This window comes from Canis aureus, chromosome 11, assembly GCF_053574225.1.
Source record: "Canis aureus isolate CA01 chromosome 11, VMU_Caureus_v.1.0, whole genome shotgun sequence".
NCBI classification, from domain to species: Eukaryota; Metazoa; Chordata; class Mammalia; order Carnivora; family Canidae; genus Canis; species Canis aureus.
In genome coordinates, this window is record NC_135621.1 from 4,891,010 (window position 1) to 4,906,596 (window position 15,587).

The 15,587-nt window shown below is 39.1% G+C and overlaps 1 long non-coding RNA gene across 1 annotated transcript in view; it reads left to right on the forward strand.

Moving 5' to 3' along the window:
- LOC144323300 (uncharacterized) overlaps positions 1-15,587 on the forward strand; it is a 61,895-nt gene that overhangs the window by 20,141 nt on the left and 26,167 nt on the right. The window contains exon 2 of the long non-coding RNA XR_013388713.1: positions 15,399-15,532. This is a non-coding gene — a long non-coding RNA (uncharacterized LOC144323300). The remainder of the gene's footprint in view (positions 1-15,398; positions 15,533-15,587) is intronic.

A 15,587-nucleotide genomic window follows, 5' to 3' on the forward strand; every position in this document is an offset into this window, starting at 1 on the left:
CTTTTTCCACTGCTGATGAAATTCTTGATAAATAATTCTCAAATTAATTGAGTGAATCAATGAATGAAGGAACGAGGTGATAGAACTTTGTGTGCAAGGGAAGAACACTGATGACAGGGCTCTACTCCATGTGGACACACTAGAAGAAGGTTCCTTTCAGAGATGAAGCCTCCCAAATTTTGCCTGGGGTAAGTGCAGAGTCATTATGAATGCAGAAATGATTAAAGGGGAATCAGAAAGAGTCAAGGTTGAGCATACATATTTATTCTGTCCCCTTGCTGTCACCACCCCCTTATTGCCTCTGGTCTTCATGTTACCAACTCTCTCCCCATGCTGACTGGAAAGCCTCTTCAAGGTTGAGCTGGGCAGATAGACACCTTCCTTGCCTCTAGCTCCTTTTCTTCACATGTTGAGGTGATTCTAGAATCCTCTGCTCTGCTGCATCAGTTTTTTTAAAAATGGATTTTCCAGAGATTTGTTCATGTCTTTATCTGCCGAAGGTTCTCTCCATTCTCTTCATTGTGGAGGATTTATAACATCTTCATTCCATTATTTTCATTTGAATATAGTATCAAGAGTGGGAGAGGAAGGGAGGAGACAATATGCTCCGGTCACAATCTTGAACTTGGAACCCACTCCCTAACTAATTCTTACTGCTTTTTCCTACCTTTATGGCTGTGACACCACAGACCTTTTATCAGAGTTTAGAGAGAAAAATAGCCAAACTAAATTGATAAATATTAAGCTTTAAGTAGGTGATGCTACTATTAGAGATGTTTTATTGTTAATCTAAATTAAACTAACTGATGGAATTAGAAACTAAGTAAAAGAATTTTTTTGAGCCAAGAGCCTTTCCTTAAAATAACTCTCAAGTATAATTTTTTTTTACACAAGTCTTGGGAAAGAAAAATGGGAAAATGAGTATTGAGATTCTCCAGTGCCTCCTTCTCCCTCTGCCTATGCCTCTGCCTCTCTCTCATGAATAAATAAGCAAAATCTTTTAAAAAATAAAGAAAGAAAAGAAAGAAAAGGTTGAACATGAAGCTCAGAACTCACAGATCTCTAGACTCTTGGGTGTGCCTCTGGAGGAGAAGAACATAAGTGACTTGTTTGGGTCCAGATTTCTCCTGTGTTCCAGGTGCTGTCAGAAGTAAATTCCCATGGCTGTAAGACAGGGGTCCACAAACTGTGGCCCATCGGCCAAATGTGTACTTCCAGCTGTTCTTATCAATAAAGTTTTGTTGGAAGACAGCCACATCCTCAGGGTCATGTGGGGCAACTTTTGCAGACAGCTGCAACGTGAGTAGCCAGCGGAGGCCATATAACCCACAAAGCCTAACTATTTACCATCTAGCCCTTTCCAGAGAAGGATGACTTGCCCCTGGTCTAAGGCAAAGAGGACAATCCCATTCCTCTTGCTAGTAACTGGTTTAGGAAAGGACGTATGACCAATAAATTGTCAGTGAGAAAATTGTGGAGAAGACAGCCGTGCGGCTTTGAGGGCAGATTTCCACCCTTTGAAAGGAACACTCTTTTATCTCCTGCTATGTTGTGTCTACAAGTGTGAAAATGGCCTGGCTCCTGGATAGTGTGTTTAACCCACTAAACTGATCAATTTAGGAGCTGCCCTCTCTCAGGACTCCTTGTTTTTTTGTTTTTTTAAAGATTTTATTTATTTATTTATTATTTATTTATTTATTCATGAGAGACAGAGAGAGAGAGAGAGAGGCAGAGACACAGGCAGAGGGAGAAGGAGGCTCCCTGCAGGGAGCCGGATGCAGGACTCGATCCCAGGACCCTGGGATCACAACCCAAGGCAAAGGCAGACGCTCAAACACTGGGCCATCAGGCATCCCATGAACTCCTTGTTTTGTAAGATAGTAAATAGTCCTTGTTGTTTAAATCATCTTGAATTGAGTTTCTCTTACATGCAGCTCAAAGTCTTCTCACTGTAACACCGCCTTGCTTCCAACACGAAGACTGGCGGGAGGAGAGGTAAGAAAAACCAGGCCTCTGTTTCTATTTTCTTTTCCACACTGTCCTGAGGACTGTGCTGCCCTAGTTACATACCTACCTTTTAAGGAAAGGAGGCCATTTCTGTGAATGAAATGCTTCTCAGAGCTGCAGCATCATGTCTGTGCCAGCAACATTTGGGTCCTTTTGTCTGTTGGAAGCTTCTAGAACATTAGCACTGCAGAGAGAAACTCTTGCTTTACAAGTATGGAAATATATCTGTCTGAACTCTTAAGCTGCTTTATTGAGGATTAAAAAAAAGATAGCATTTAAATGCAAACATCAAATGTATCAGGTTTTCTGGTTTCTATAAATTTTTAACACAGTTATGGATTTCAATTCATATTATGTATATAGAGGGTTTAAATATTTTATTTTTTTCTCCAGGTAATAGTATAAAATCATGATAGTTTCTAGAAGCATAAAGTGATTATTTCATTTTGTCTTACTAATAAATACTGAGTGAAGCATTTTATGTGTTGTCCCAAAGTAGTATCTTAAATTGAATTTAGTAAATCCAGTAACTTAAACTCCTTTGATTCACCACCTAATCTACATAAATCAAGGTTCCTCAGAGAACTAATTGAAGCTATTTTCCCATTTATAGTTGAAACAAGTATTTTTGCAGTGCAACCCCATTTCATAATAAAAATTCTTGCTGGTAAATTCTCTTCCAGCATGTAATTGTGATAGTCCTGAAGGCACTTTTAATTTTGTTAGGTGCAAATTGTTCATGCTACTAGGTGCAAAAATCATAAAATAAAGGTGAAATTCCTGATACATGCAGAAAATTTTAGATCTCATTATTTATATTGCTCTATTTTGTCTGTTTAATCTTTTATAAAGTCTCTTTTTATTTTAAGATGACAAATAGACACACACTTTTGAGAGGGGATTTTGAAGTACATAGTAAATGAAAGTTAAAGGAATATGTTATATTCTTACATGACAATATTCTTTCCCCCCCTATTATTCCACTTATCTATTCCTGATTTTGTCAGGAAAAGAACAGCAGTTGCAATATTGCATCCTTAATCTCTACTTTTGATAAAATACATAAATTCATTTAAGCTTGATAACAGCCCTACTACTGGTATATTGTATTACATTACTACCATTATCCTGCAGAAAAAGAAACCAAAGTTTTTAAAATAAGGTGGCCAAGGCCACACAGCTCATAGGTAGCAGTCACTTTATCAAGTCTGTGCTGTCCACCCCACAATATTCAGAGACATTCAAGATCAACAAAAAGAAAATATTGATGTGAATTTAGGCTTATAAAGATTGTTGTAATAAACAAAACATGTCTGTTAGATGTCTAAATCAATCAGTGTTGGAAGAGAGGATTTAGTTACTAGTTAAGAGAGTTTCCACTCAATCCTCTTGTTTTTCTGGTAAAAATAATAATGGTGAAATAACAGCACCAATTTTCTCAGAACTTCAAAGTAAACAGAGATCTTTCACCTCCATCTAACTCAACTTTTCCAAAATAAATAAAATAGGAACAGTTACAACTCGGTAGCAACACAATAAAAATTAAAAAATAAATAAAAACAGAAACAAATAATTTGATTACAAAATGGGCAAAGGACCTGAATTGACATTTTTCTTTTTTTTAATTTATTTTATTTATTTATTTTTTTTATTTATGATAGTCACACAGAGAGAGAGGCAGAGACACAGGCAGAGGGAGAAGCAGGCTCCATGCACCGGGAGCCCGACGTGGGTGGGATTCGATCCCGAGTCTCCAGGATCGCGTCCTGGGCCAAAGGCAGGCGCCAAACCGCTGCGCCACCCAGGGATCCCCTGAATAGACATTTTTCTAAAGAAGACATACAGATTACCAACAGGTACGTGAAAAGGTACTCAACATCACTCATCGGGGAAATGCAAATCAAAACTACAATGAGGTATCCCCTCATGCCTGTTGGGATGGCAATCATCAAAAAGACAAAAGAGAACAAGAGTTGGTGAGGATTTGGAAAAGATAGAACCCTTGTGCACTATTTGTGGGAATGTAAATTGGTACAGCTACTTTGTAAAACATTGTGGAGATTCCTCAAAAAAAGAAAGAAAGAAAGAAGAAAGAAGAGAGAGAGAGAGAGAGAGAGAAAGAAAGAAGAAAGAAAGAAAGAAGAAAGAAAGAAAGAAAGAAAGAAAGAAAGAAAGAAAGAAAAGAAACTTGATACGCTCCACCAAATCTACTAGGTATTTATGCAAGAAACATAAAAATACAAAAATTTGTATTTGATTATTTATTGAAACCTTATTTATAAGAACGTAAAATCTGAACGAACCTAAATGTCAACCAAGAGGTGAACTGATAAACAAATCGTGCTGTGTTCATGCAAAGGCTACTACTTAGCAATAATGAACTACTAACACACAACACAGTTGAAAGAAGCCAGATACAAAAGATTGTATGATTCCATGTATAAGAAATTTTAGAAAAAGGGGTTCCGGGGTGCCTCAGTCAGTTAGGCATCTGCCTTTGGCTCAGGTCATGGTCTCAACCACTGGGACTGGGCCCCATGTTGGGCTCCCTGCTCAACGGGGAGTCTGCTTCTGCCTCTGCCCCTCCCCCCACTCATGTGTGCGCACCTGTTCTCTCTCTATCTCATAAATAAATAAAATATTTCAAAAAAAGAGAGAAATTCTAGAAAAAGCAAAATTACAGCAACAGAAATCAGAGTAGTGGTCTTTGGGGGCTAGGTTATAGAGGGAAAGGATTGGCTACAAAGACACACGATGGAATTTTGGGGGGTGATGAATATGTTCTATGACATGATTGTGGTGATGATTATGCTACTGTGTGCATTGGTAAAAAATCTTCAAATTATACACACAAGTGGGTGAATTTTATTATACGTGAATTATACTTCACTAAAGCTGACCAAATAAAAGAAGAAATGGCAAATATTCTTAGAGTTGAACAGATATGAACTTCCTTGAATTTTGTTTTTCTCACAAATATACCTTTATCTGTTCTCCTTCTTCATTCCTCAGACCATAAGGTGTCCCTTCTCATATTTAAGGCCGAACTCTATCTTGACTTGATTTCATTCCTTCTATTACATTGATTCCCTCTATCTCCTCTAGTCTACTGTCTCTGTTCATTTTCTACACCCAGGGATCTTCCCTGGCTCCTCCTCTTAACCTTTAAACATGATAAAACAAAACAGAAACATACATCAGCCATAGTTTCAGCTGTGTTTCTCTCCTCCCTCTTCAACCAATCTTTGTAAAATAGGTTATTCTCTGTGTCTTGGCTTATGCGATTTCCTTGCCTACAATTCCTTTCCTTGTCCCTTCATCCTTCACCCTCCATTTTCACCTGATCGACTCCTAAAGCAGTCAATATTAGCAGTTCCTCTGGAATCTTTCCCCTATACCTTCTGCAACTTTGGGTCTAAATGTTCCGTCTTCTGTTCTCCAAAGTGCTTATTCCTTATTCCTTTAAAATCAGCTTATTTTTGAGGCTGTCCTTAGGGTATGGAATTTGTGTCACTACATCTACTACATCTAGGACATAGCAAATGTTTTGTGTGAAATGTAAATAATATTTTGTAATGTATAAAACATATATAAATGAGAGTCTTCATATAAAGGGCTGAGGGTGGGAAAAAATAAAATGCTAATGGTGAGCCATTTATAGAAATTAAATTAAATTACCTTTGGGGCAAATTTTTAAAAATAACCCCAAAATGAGTTATATACTTTAGAAATACCAATCTCAGTTGGGAATGTGCACTGTGTAATATGTAAAGCAATTGTCAGATTCTGAGGTTACATGATAACATCATACAGATTAATCCATCTAGAATTCTAGATAGACATGGGTTTCATCGTCTTCCTTATGCCTTGTAGGAGAACTACACACATTTCAAATTGCTTTCATACATACTTTACCATTAGATGTGTTCAGCTGCACTATAGCAAAGCTAAGGCACGTGTTGCCATGTTACATTGTTGTATCTGCCTCAAGATAGAGTAAAATTCCTGCCACTGGAGGTATTGAAGGTGAGGGTGGATGACAGACCACCCCCACTGGGCCATTCTCCATCTTCAAAAAGATACAGATTGATCACATAAAAGTCAGTGTCCTCTTGACTGTTGACAATGACCTTTTAGGAGAAGTTATTTTTTATATAGGTCATATGTAACATAAAACTTTCATTTTTTTTCTTTAGAATTAGAGGGCTATGATTTAATCCAAAAACAGTCATATTTCATCAGGCAGCCCTTCATGGAATTATGTAATCATAATTCACAGTTTACCTTAGTATTTTAAAAACATGTCTTAGTTGTAATTTCATGTAGGCCTTCTTCAATCCTTACTGACTTTCTATTCAAATGGGCACGGATTAAAATACAACTGCTGCTGGATGTGTGAATTGCCAATAAACCTGACAAACCAAAGCATGTCCCATGCTACAAAGAGCCAGCAAGTACACTTTGCATTAGACATGGTATTATTTATAGCTCATATTGTTGACACACGCACAAATCAATGCAGGTGGTAACAACAGGAGACACCCACGAGCATCTCTTGAACAATAGGTGTCACTCTTCCTCCTGAATCTGGCCCCTATTTGTTTTGGGAGAGCTAAGGAGTTTAGTTTTATCATTCGCTGTTTGTAGATACTGTCTTCATAAGTCAAGTCTTTTATTAGCATGAATAGAAAATAGTGTTTCCCTTGTCACTTATAGACAATAATCACCCACTTTACAAATTGCTGATTGAAAAGATCATGGTCATTAACATTTGTTGAGCAGCCCCTGGGTACAATGGGCTGTAACAGGAAGAAGAGAAAGGAGAAATGAATGAGAAAGTGAAGGGCAGGTTCCAGAGAGAGTGTTTAAGCTGCCTATCAAGACTCTTAGACATACTGTGTGTGCTAGAAAGGCAATTTAATTTAGCAAATATTTATGTACTATTAACTGAAGCACTGGGATAGTTCTAAAAGATGATTTTAAAAGGCCCAGACATAGCATGCTCCCTCAAAGAATGAATGTCCAGCTATACAGACAGAACATAAGCATGTAAAAAGGAACTGACAAGACCATTCAGTAAATTAGATTAAATGAGTAATGAAGAGCATAAAGGCAACAGATGTGGGCAGCTGAGTGAGGGAAATATATGATTTAGGAGAAATTGGCTGTAAGGTGGAGCTTTTAGAATGGGCAGCATTTGATGCATAGGAGAGAGAGGAAGGCTGTAATGAGAGTCAGTGATAGATTCCCACCTCTACTGTGCCAGAGGGGATGTAGAAGTCATTCTGGGATAATGGGGGGCAGCCACCAGAAGCCCGTTTTGGGCATGACTACGGAGAACTCGGAGTAATAATAAGTACATTTTGCTTTACTGGGTTCTGCAAGACAAAAACAAAAGGATGACAAAATATTTTTTATTTTCCTTTTTGTGCTTTGGAAAGTTGGTTTTCCTATTGTCTTTTATAACTTCCAGAAATATTGATTTGTATTTCAACTAACTCACGTATCTTGGGGAGCTACTCTGAAAGGCCTTGGGCCAGGTAACGAAACTATGTTCCAGGCCTTCCTCTGAGAAAACAGATACCTGGAACACAAAGGATTCTAATCTAGGGCAGCATGCACTTACCTGTGTAAGAGAGATTTCAGGTGAGACCCATCTTATTCTTCAGATAAGGAAGACTTTGTGTCTTAGGCATCAGCATACATATATATCCTACACTTGTTTTGTCTTAGTGCCTGAGATGGCACCACCACCTGAGGCTGAGAATTCTTTTAAAGGTTCTTTGCAAAAAAGAGCCATCGAAACTCAAGAAGTGGTGCAATTTCAAGCTCTATGGCCAAAACCTGAGGAAATACTGAAGATGAGGACAATCGCCAAGATATGTGACAGCTTTCTCCTCGGGTGACTGCCACTGTGTCTGGCCAGACTCATTGGAGCACTAGGAATCCTTACTTCTGCTCCCTGTCAACAGTGGAATGCACATCTGAGCAAACCTGTGTGCGTCTGAGCCATGCACGTGGGTAAGACCATGGGCTCTGTAGCTCACAAGCCCCTCTCAGGGCTGCTAGTGATCTGGCATCAGTGCCTACCTGTTTGGGAAAAATGTTTACATCAGCTTTCATATTCAGAAGAAAAATACTCCGCTGACTTTTCAAAGAACACGTTTGTTATTGAAGAGGGGGGCATAGGGAGAACCGGCTACTGAACGATGTGGGGCAGATTTGCTCCCATGTGTCAAAAAGAGTCTTAATTCCTTCAAAGAATGAAAATATTGATTTTTTTGGAGGTAGCACTACAAATTAAATGTGAATCGACAAAAATAATTTCTCTTTTATTCAATTAATTGAAGTAAAGAAATGGTTTCCCACCATCAGTGTTTTAAAATGATGATTCAATGCCTGTCACATACTATGGCAAGTGAAAACATTTGCTTAGTGGTTATTGGTAAATCAAACATTTTTCACAAAAAAATTGTTTCGGTTGCACAAATCATCTTAGCCGTAGGTTGGGCAAATATTATGCTACCTTCTTGTTTTACAAAAGAAAGAGCATGAAAAGTACAGTGTAGGGTATATAATCAACAATCTTATAATTCTGTTGTATGGTAAATAATAATAATAAAAACCAAAACGAAAGAAAGAAAACCAAGAAGTTGCTTGGCTAGAATTATAGTCTAGTCAGTCCAAAACCCATATTCTTTCCAAATCATAGCACTAAGTGAACTCATAAAATGACACTTTGGAATATGCCTTTCCAAAATGAAGGGAGGTTAAATATTCAGAAACTGATACGAGTGGACATAAGAATTTAGTATATGATAAAGGAAGCAGTAGAAAAGGAGTGGTAGTTTATGAATGGGCTTGGAACACTGTTAAATCATCTGAAAAAAAAAAAAAAAGGTAGGTCCCCTCCTCGTATCAACATGAATTCCAGATGGACTGACAATTTCAATGTAAAAGGCGAACCCCTGAAAGAACTAGAAGAAAAGAGGTGGCTATTTCTGTACGTCTGGTGTGAAGATCACTCACTAAATATAGCAGCAGAGCAAAAGCCATGAAAGAAGCAAGTGATGATAGTAGAGAGATATGTATTTTTTAAAAAGGCAAGTGATATATTTGATTACATAAAACATAAGACTTCTTTAAGCCAAATAACCATATACAGAATTAAGCTGAACGATTCACTAGAGAAACATTGCAAACTATATCACAAAATATTTTTATGGTTGATATATAAATATTTCTTACATCCCAATAAAAGATGGACACCCTACAAGAACTATGGGGAAATGTCTTTAATAGCAAATCCATAAAAGTAAAAGAAAGAACCAATAAACATTAAAAAATGCAATTTCAGGGATCCCTGGGTGGCGCAGCGGTTTGGCGCCTGCCTTTGGCCCAGGGCGCGATCCTGGAGACCCCGAATCAAATCCCACGTCGGGCTCCCGGTGCATCGAGCCTGCTTCTCCCTCTGCCTGTGTCTCTGCCTCTCTCTCTCTCTCTCTCTCTCTCTCTGTGACTATCCTAAATAAATAAATAAAATATTAAAAAAATATATAAAAAAAATGCAATTTCACTATCCTAGAGATTTAACTAAATTCAGAGTTGGACTGTGTTGTTCAAACCCATGGGTGGCTACAAAGCTAAACTTTTTTTGGCCTAGGATAAATTATTTAGTTTAACATTTTTTTTTAGTTTAACATTTTAACCTATGAAGTGGACTTATCATTTTTGTGCCTCATGTGCCTTGCCTGTATTATGATAGTATGAATAGAGCATTCTTCATAGTATCTACTTCATAGGATTAATGTGAGGATCAAATAGTATAATTCATTTTAAGTGCTCTAAAAAGTGTTTTTTTTTTACAGCAAACACTGCAGATTTTTTATGTAAATTAAAATAGCAATGAGGATTCATTTTTTACTTCTTAGATTGTCAAAAATTTATAGACATCATAATGCTTCTGGTAAGGACTGGGATATTAGTCTCACATACACTGCTAGTTGAGTGTAAATTGATGAACTCTTTCAAAAGGACAAAATATATCAAGCTTTAAAATTTATAAATCCTTTGCTCTAATATTTTCTCTTCTAGATATTTCTTCTGAGCAAATGAGTACTGTTTGTTAACGTGTTATTTTCATTAGGAAAAAATTAAGTAACAGCAATATAAAATAGTTAAATTATGATACACATATTCTTTTTCATTGAGGTATCATTATATTAGTTTCAGGTATACAATATAATGACTTGTTATTTGAATATATTGGTAAATGCTCACCACAGTAAATCTAATTATATTCTTTAAAAGTATGCCTGTATTAAATATATGCATGTAATGTATAAATGTATATATATGTTTAGATTATATTCGATTCTATATATATAATTTGTATATGTGATGTTCTATGTGGAAAATAAGACATAGAAGTAGATCAGATTACATATAGATCATACGTGAATACGATGTACACATGGGTTTATCCACTGAACAAGGGGCAGAGAAATTATTTGAATTTTCTTTCTTAGCTATTGTCTCTAAAACTTTACAATGATTACTTTTATAAGAAAAACAATAATAACTGCATTGTCGTTGTTTTTCCTTAAAAAGATAAAGAAGACATGGGGAATGCGAGAGGCAGGTAGGGGAAGAAGGTTTTAGATTTCCTTGTGGTTCAAATTCTAACATGGTAAATGGGAGCATTATCCCTAGGGCTGCACCTCACCCAAGTAATGGGTGCCAACTCAGCTCTTGCTCATGGGTTTATTACTAACTAGATTGAATGGCTTTTAAAACCGAGGCAGAGGCTGTGAATGTCCTGAGCTAAGACAAAAGCCAACTTCTTGGCTTTACCATTGACATCACTTAAACTTCAGCAAATCACCCACCCAAATGGATATGAATTAGTAACTCATGCGGATAATAGAAAAATTGCATTTGGTTTTCTGAATTAACATTGACTGAACATCCTATTCCCTGCCAGCGCTTTGCTGGGCTTTGGGGATACTACAGGAAAGAGTCAGGGCTCTGACCTGCTCTAGCAAACTCTCCCTCAGGTGAAGTAGAGAGACACTTAACAAACATTGGCTGTAGAGTATGGCAGATGTTATGAGGGAAGGGCCCCCTGCTGCTATTCACCAGATATTTACAAATTGTCCGCTATGTGCAACGTGCTGCCAAACACACTGAGGATGTAGCCATGAACCTACTGATCCCTGCCTTTGTAGGGCTTACCTGCCTTTGTGGGGCTTACATTCTAGTGAAGGAAGAGAGAAAATTAAAAAAAAAAAAAAAAAAAGAAAGATAATACAATGTAGGTAAGATGGTGGGAAGTTGTAAATAAAACATAAAGCGTGAAAAGGGGTGAGGGAGCAATTGTAATTAGATAAAAGATAAAGGGAGCCTTCCAGAGAAAATAATATTTGACTGAAGATCCAGAGGAGTGAAAGGTGTGAGTCATGTGAATATTTAGGGTGGGATCATTTTGGAAGAGGGAAAAGAAGAGGAGGGAAAAAAAAGAGTCAAAGTAGAAGCAGAGGGCCCAGTAACAGCAAAGGCTTTGAAGTGAGAACATGCTGGTACTTTCCAAGAGCTGTAAGTGGTCTGTGTGATTGGAGATAGTGAGAGAGGAGAGCATATAGCAGGTGATGGTGTCAGAGAGGTAACAGCAATAGTCCAGATCTTATATTGGCCTTATAGCCAAATGTAAAAGTCTTTGCCTTTTATTGTGAAGTCACTGCAGTGTTTTGAGCATAGGAGGGGCATGACCTGTATATTATAGTAAGATCACTCTGTTATTTTCTTGCAAATTCAAAAGCAAGGATACCCATTATGATTATATTGCAATGATTTAGGTGAGGATGGACATAGCTTGAAACAGGTTGGAGGCAAGGGATAAAGTGAGAAGTTGCTGGATTCTGGATATGTTCTTGAGTCCACAGAATTTGTGGATGGATTGGAAATAGGGCATCACAGGAAGAAAGAAGTTAAGAGTGACTATTTTTTTTTTTAACATGAGCAAGGAAAGAATGGAGTTGCCATTAAATAAAATGCAGAAGACAATAGGAGGAGCAACTTTTGAGAGTAGGAGATAAGTTTAGTGTTTGACATGTAAAGGCTGAGATGCCTGAAAGCCATCTGAAAGGAGATGTCAGAGAGGCATAAGAATAGGAGTTCAGGGAAGAGAGTAGGGCTGGGGTGCAGACATGAGCATCTTCAGCATTTAGATGGTATTCAAAGGGATGAGATAGGACAATACTCAGAAAGACTGGGTGTAGACAGAGAAGAGAAGAGGTTCAGACTCCAATGTGAAAAGACAAGGAATATGAGGTAGAGTCACCAAAGAAGAGTGAGAAGGAGCAGTCCTTGGGGTAGAAGGACAACATCCCAGAAAACAAGAGAAGAAAATGCTTTAAGGAAGCGAGATTGATCAACTCTCAAATATTGTTGGTAGGTTGGGCACTGGTAGGACTGAGAATAGCCACTAGATTTGGAAACATGGAAGTCCTATGTGACCATAAACCCTAACAAAGGCAATTGTATAGAAGAGGTAGGTATAAAAAGATGAAGGGGGTGGGTCCCTGAAAGATCAGGAAGTGAGGAGTTAGATACAACTATTCCAAGTGTTCTGGGGTTTAAAAAAATAGAAAAAGGAAAAAAACAGAGGGGGGGGGGAATTGAAGCATATGGAGAAAGAAATGGTGTCCAGATGGCATCCAGATTTTTATTTTTTTTATTTTTATTTTTTCAGATTTTTGTTTTTAATATGAGCGAAATAGCAGTGGTCATTTTAAAAATCCATAATAGAGAGAAAAATTGATGATGCAGGAGAGGAGAATTTACTGGATCACAGGCCTTGAGAAGGCAAGGGAAGATCTAATGTCTTAGTGGGGTTCTCTAGAAAAACAAAGCTTCACATGTGCACATTTTATTGGGAGGGTAAAATCACAAGGAGGCAGAGATGAGGCTAAAGGGTGTGTGGTGGGGAAAGAAAGAAAACAAGTGTGAGAGGGTATCACCGATCTGATGACAGCTTTGTGACAAACTGATTGCTGAGTCTTGCAGGACAGCCTCAGAGATGCCATGTCAGAGAAGTTAGTAAAGTCCCCAAACGGTACAGAGTTTGTTCAACAGTTCACACCTCCCATCGGAAAGCCCAGGGTAGGAGGCCAGAGCTGTGCACACATCGCAAAGGAGTAAGGAAGTTGCCATTGGGTTGTGCCCACTATGACCCTGGAAGCTGGGAGCGGTGCCCAGAGTGGGCCTCCTGGGCTGTAACGGCAGAGGTGGTGGCAGCACGAACCTAGTTCTCTGGCTGTGTAAACGAGGAGGTTGCAATTATCATCCAGGAGAGTGGGAGGCATAAAAAGACTGGGGAGCTGGGAGCGCTCATCTTGTCTGGGGAGCCTCCGGAAGCTTCCTGGAGAAAGGGATCTGGAAACTGAGACATTAAGAATGAGCTGGAATTAATCAAATGGGCAGGGGACCTATCTCCTGGAAAAAGGAATATAGTATGTGATAAGACCTAGGGACCAGGAAAAACAACACATATAAATATTCCTGGCTAGAGTGTGAGATGGGCCACACATAGGCATTGATTTGGTAGAGGTAGGTGGGCGAAAGACGGACTTTCCAGGCCTTATACTTCATAGGAGTTTGGTCTTGTCAAACATTGTCTTAACATTGATGATAAGACTACTTGGTGAGTTAGGATTATTGAAGTGCAGTCCAAGGGTTAAGAGATTTATAGATACTTGTGAAATCGGAAACACTGGGAATTCCCGATGTCCCCACAATTAGACCCGTGAACAGAAAAGTGAGCGTATCTGCAACTCACAGATATGGAAAGTGTGAATCATTTTGGAAATAATAGACCGCATGATCTTCCGCTCCTCTGTAATGTCTCTATGGCTCTTACATCGGAGAGGAATTTAATGCTCGCCTTATGATGCTCAGGATCTTTAGGAAGTGGGTGCTCAGATTTACACAAACACCCATCTGTGCACAAACACAGATATTCATGACTTTGGCGGGGAAGCTAGATAAAATGTGAAAGGGAGGAGCAAAAAATAAAACCAATTACTATCTTGGCAATAAGAGGTCTTTCACTCTGCTTAGCATCTCTGAAAAATAAGAGTATCATTAGCATCCATTCAGATAGTAACACGTCCCAATACTTCTATCTCTGGGAAGGTTTTATCCCTCCCACAAATAATCGAAAGATACTTGGACATAATGACATCTTAAACTGCAGAGAATTAAGAGCAAATAGGACAAAGTGATGAGACTCCATTTTTTTAAAAGTCGCACTTGGGGGGTACTCAAATTGTCGCTCTTCGACTAAACTTGCTAGCAGGGTCCCACCCATCCTGTGGGTCCTGGAATCACGCAGCCCTGAGGACAACACCCCTCTGACTTGGTTCCTCCTTCACTGTGGCCTGGATGCGCCTGCAGTGTTCTCAGAGTCGTGCTGAGAGCTGTGGAGGATCCCAAGAGAAGTCCCCACCCTTGGGAAGATCCCCAGAGGGAGCTCAGGAGGACTCCAGGTCTCCTGTCATCCCCCACTCAATAAGGTCATTGGCTGAGGTCCACGAGGCTTCTCCGGGTGAAAGAAGCATCTGGTAGGCCACATGAATCATGAGTGCTTCCATCATTAGCCATTAAAATACAGTGGAAAATTTAAGTCACTGCATGCATGACATGCTGTGGTCCTGGGGGTGGGGGGCTTGGGGAGGCCTCCTTTAATTAGTCCCATGGAACTGAGCACATGTCTAGCCATGGTCTTTTCTTTTGCTATTTTCCAAATAATGAGAGCTCTAATTGCCTCAGTCGGAGCGGCCCTTGCTCATGTTAATGGTTGGCTGCCAGTGTTCTTTCTCTTTCTTCCTTCCCTCTACCTCTATTCTCTACATACACATTCTCTCCCTTCCCTACCACCCACCCCCACCCACCCCTGTTTTTGGTCTGAATTTGATGAAAGTCTGGTTTTTACTCCCCGAAAGTTTAAGTGGCTAAATTAAATCACAACTCACTTTGGCCAATGATCTAGGGAGCTCTTTAGGAATTGGGGAAACATTTTATTTACGACTCCGCTTTCCACCTGTGCTGACATGGCGTGGAATTTACAGCTGTATTGAAAGCGTTATAACCAGCACCTCAGAAATTCCACATTCTCCTGAGCTGCATTATTATGGAACATTTGTCAGGCAGCCAATTGCTGTGTCAGCCCCTAATTGATTTATATTAGCATCTGTAGGATCGAGGTGCTATGAGGGTGGGGGTGAGCCTGGACCCACCCCACCTACCCAATTGCTTGAGTGTCCTGTGGACATGAGAGATTTGCAAACAGAACTGAACACAGATACGGTGTTTTCCTTTTGTTTTGTTTTTAGGCAACATGTTTAAGATTACAGATGTGAGCAAAAACCAGTGTAAACTTTTACTACTTTGTGAAAAAGTTCATCGAGCTTAACTTCTCCCTGCCAGGCCCCATCACATAACGGTAAAGAACACCTGGCCCTAAAAGGTGAGCTGCATTTTCCCCTCGAGGCACGAGGTGGGAGGTGGGGTGGGGGGTGAAT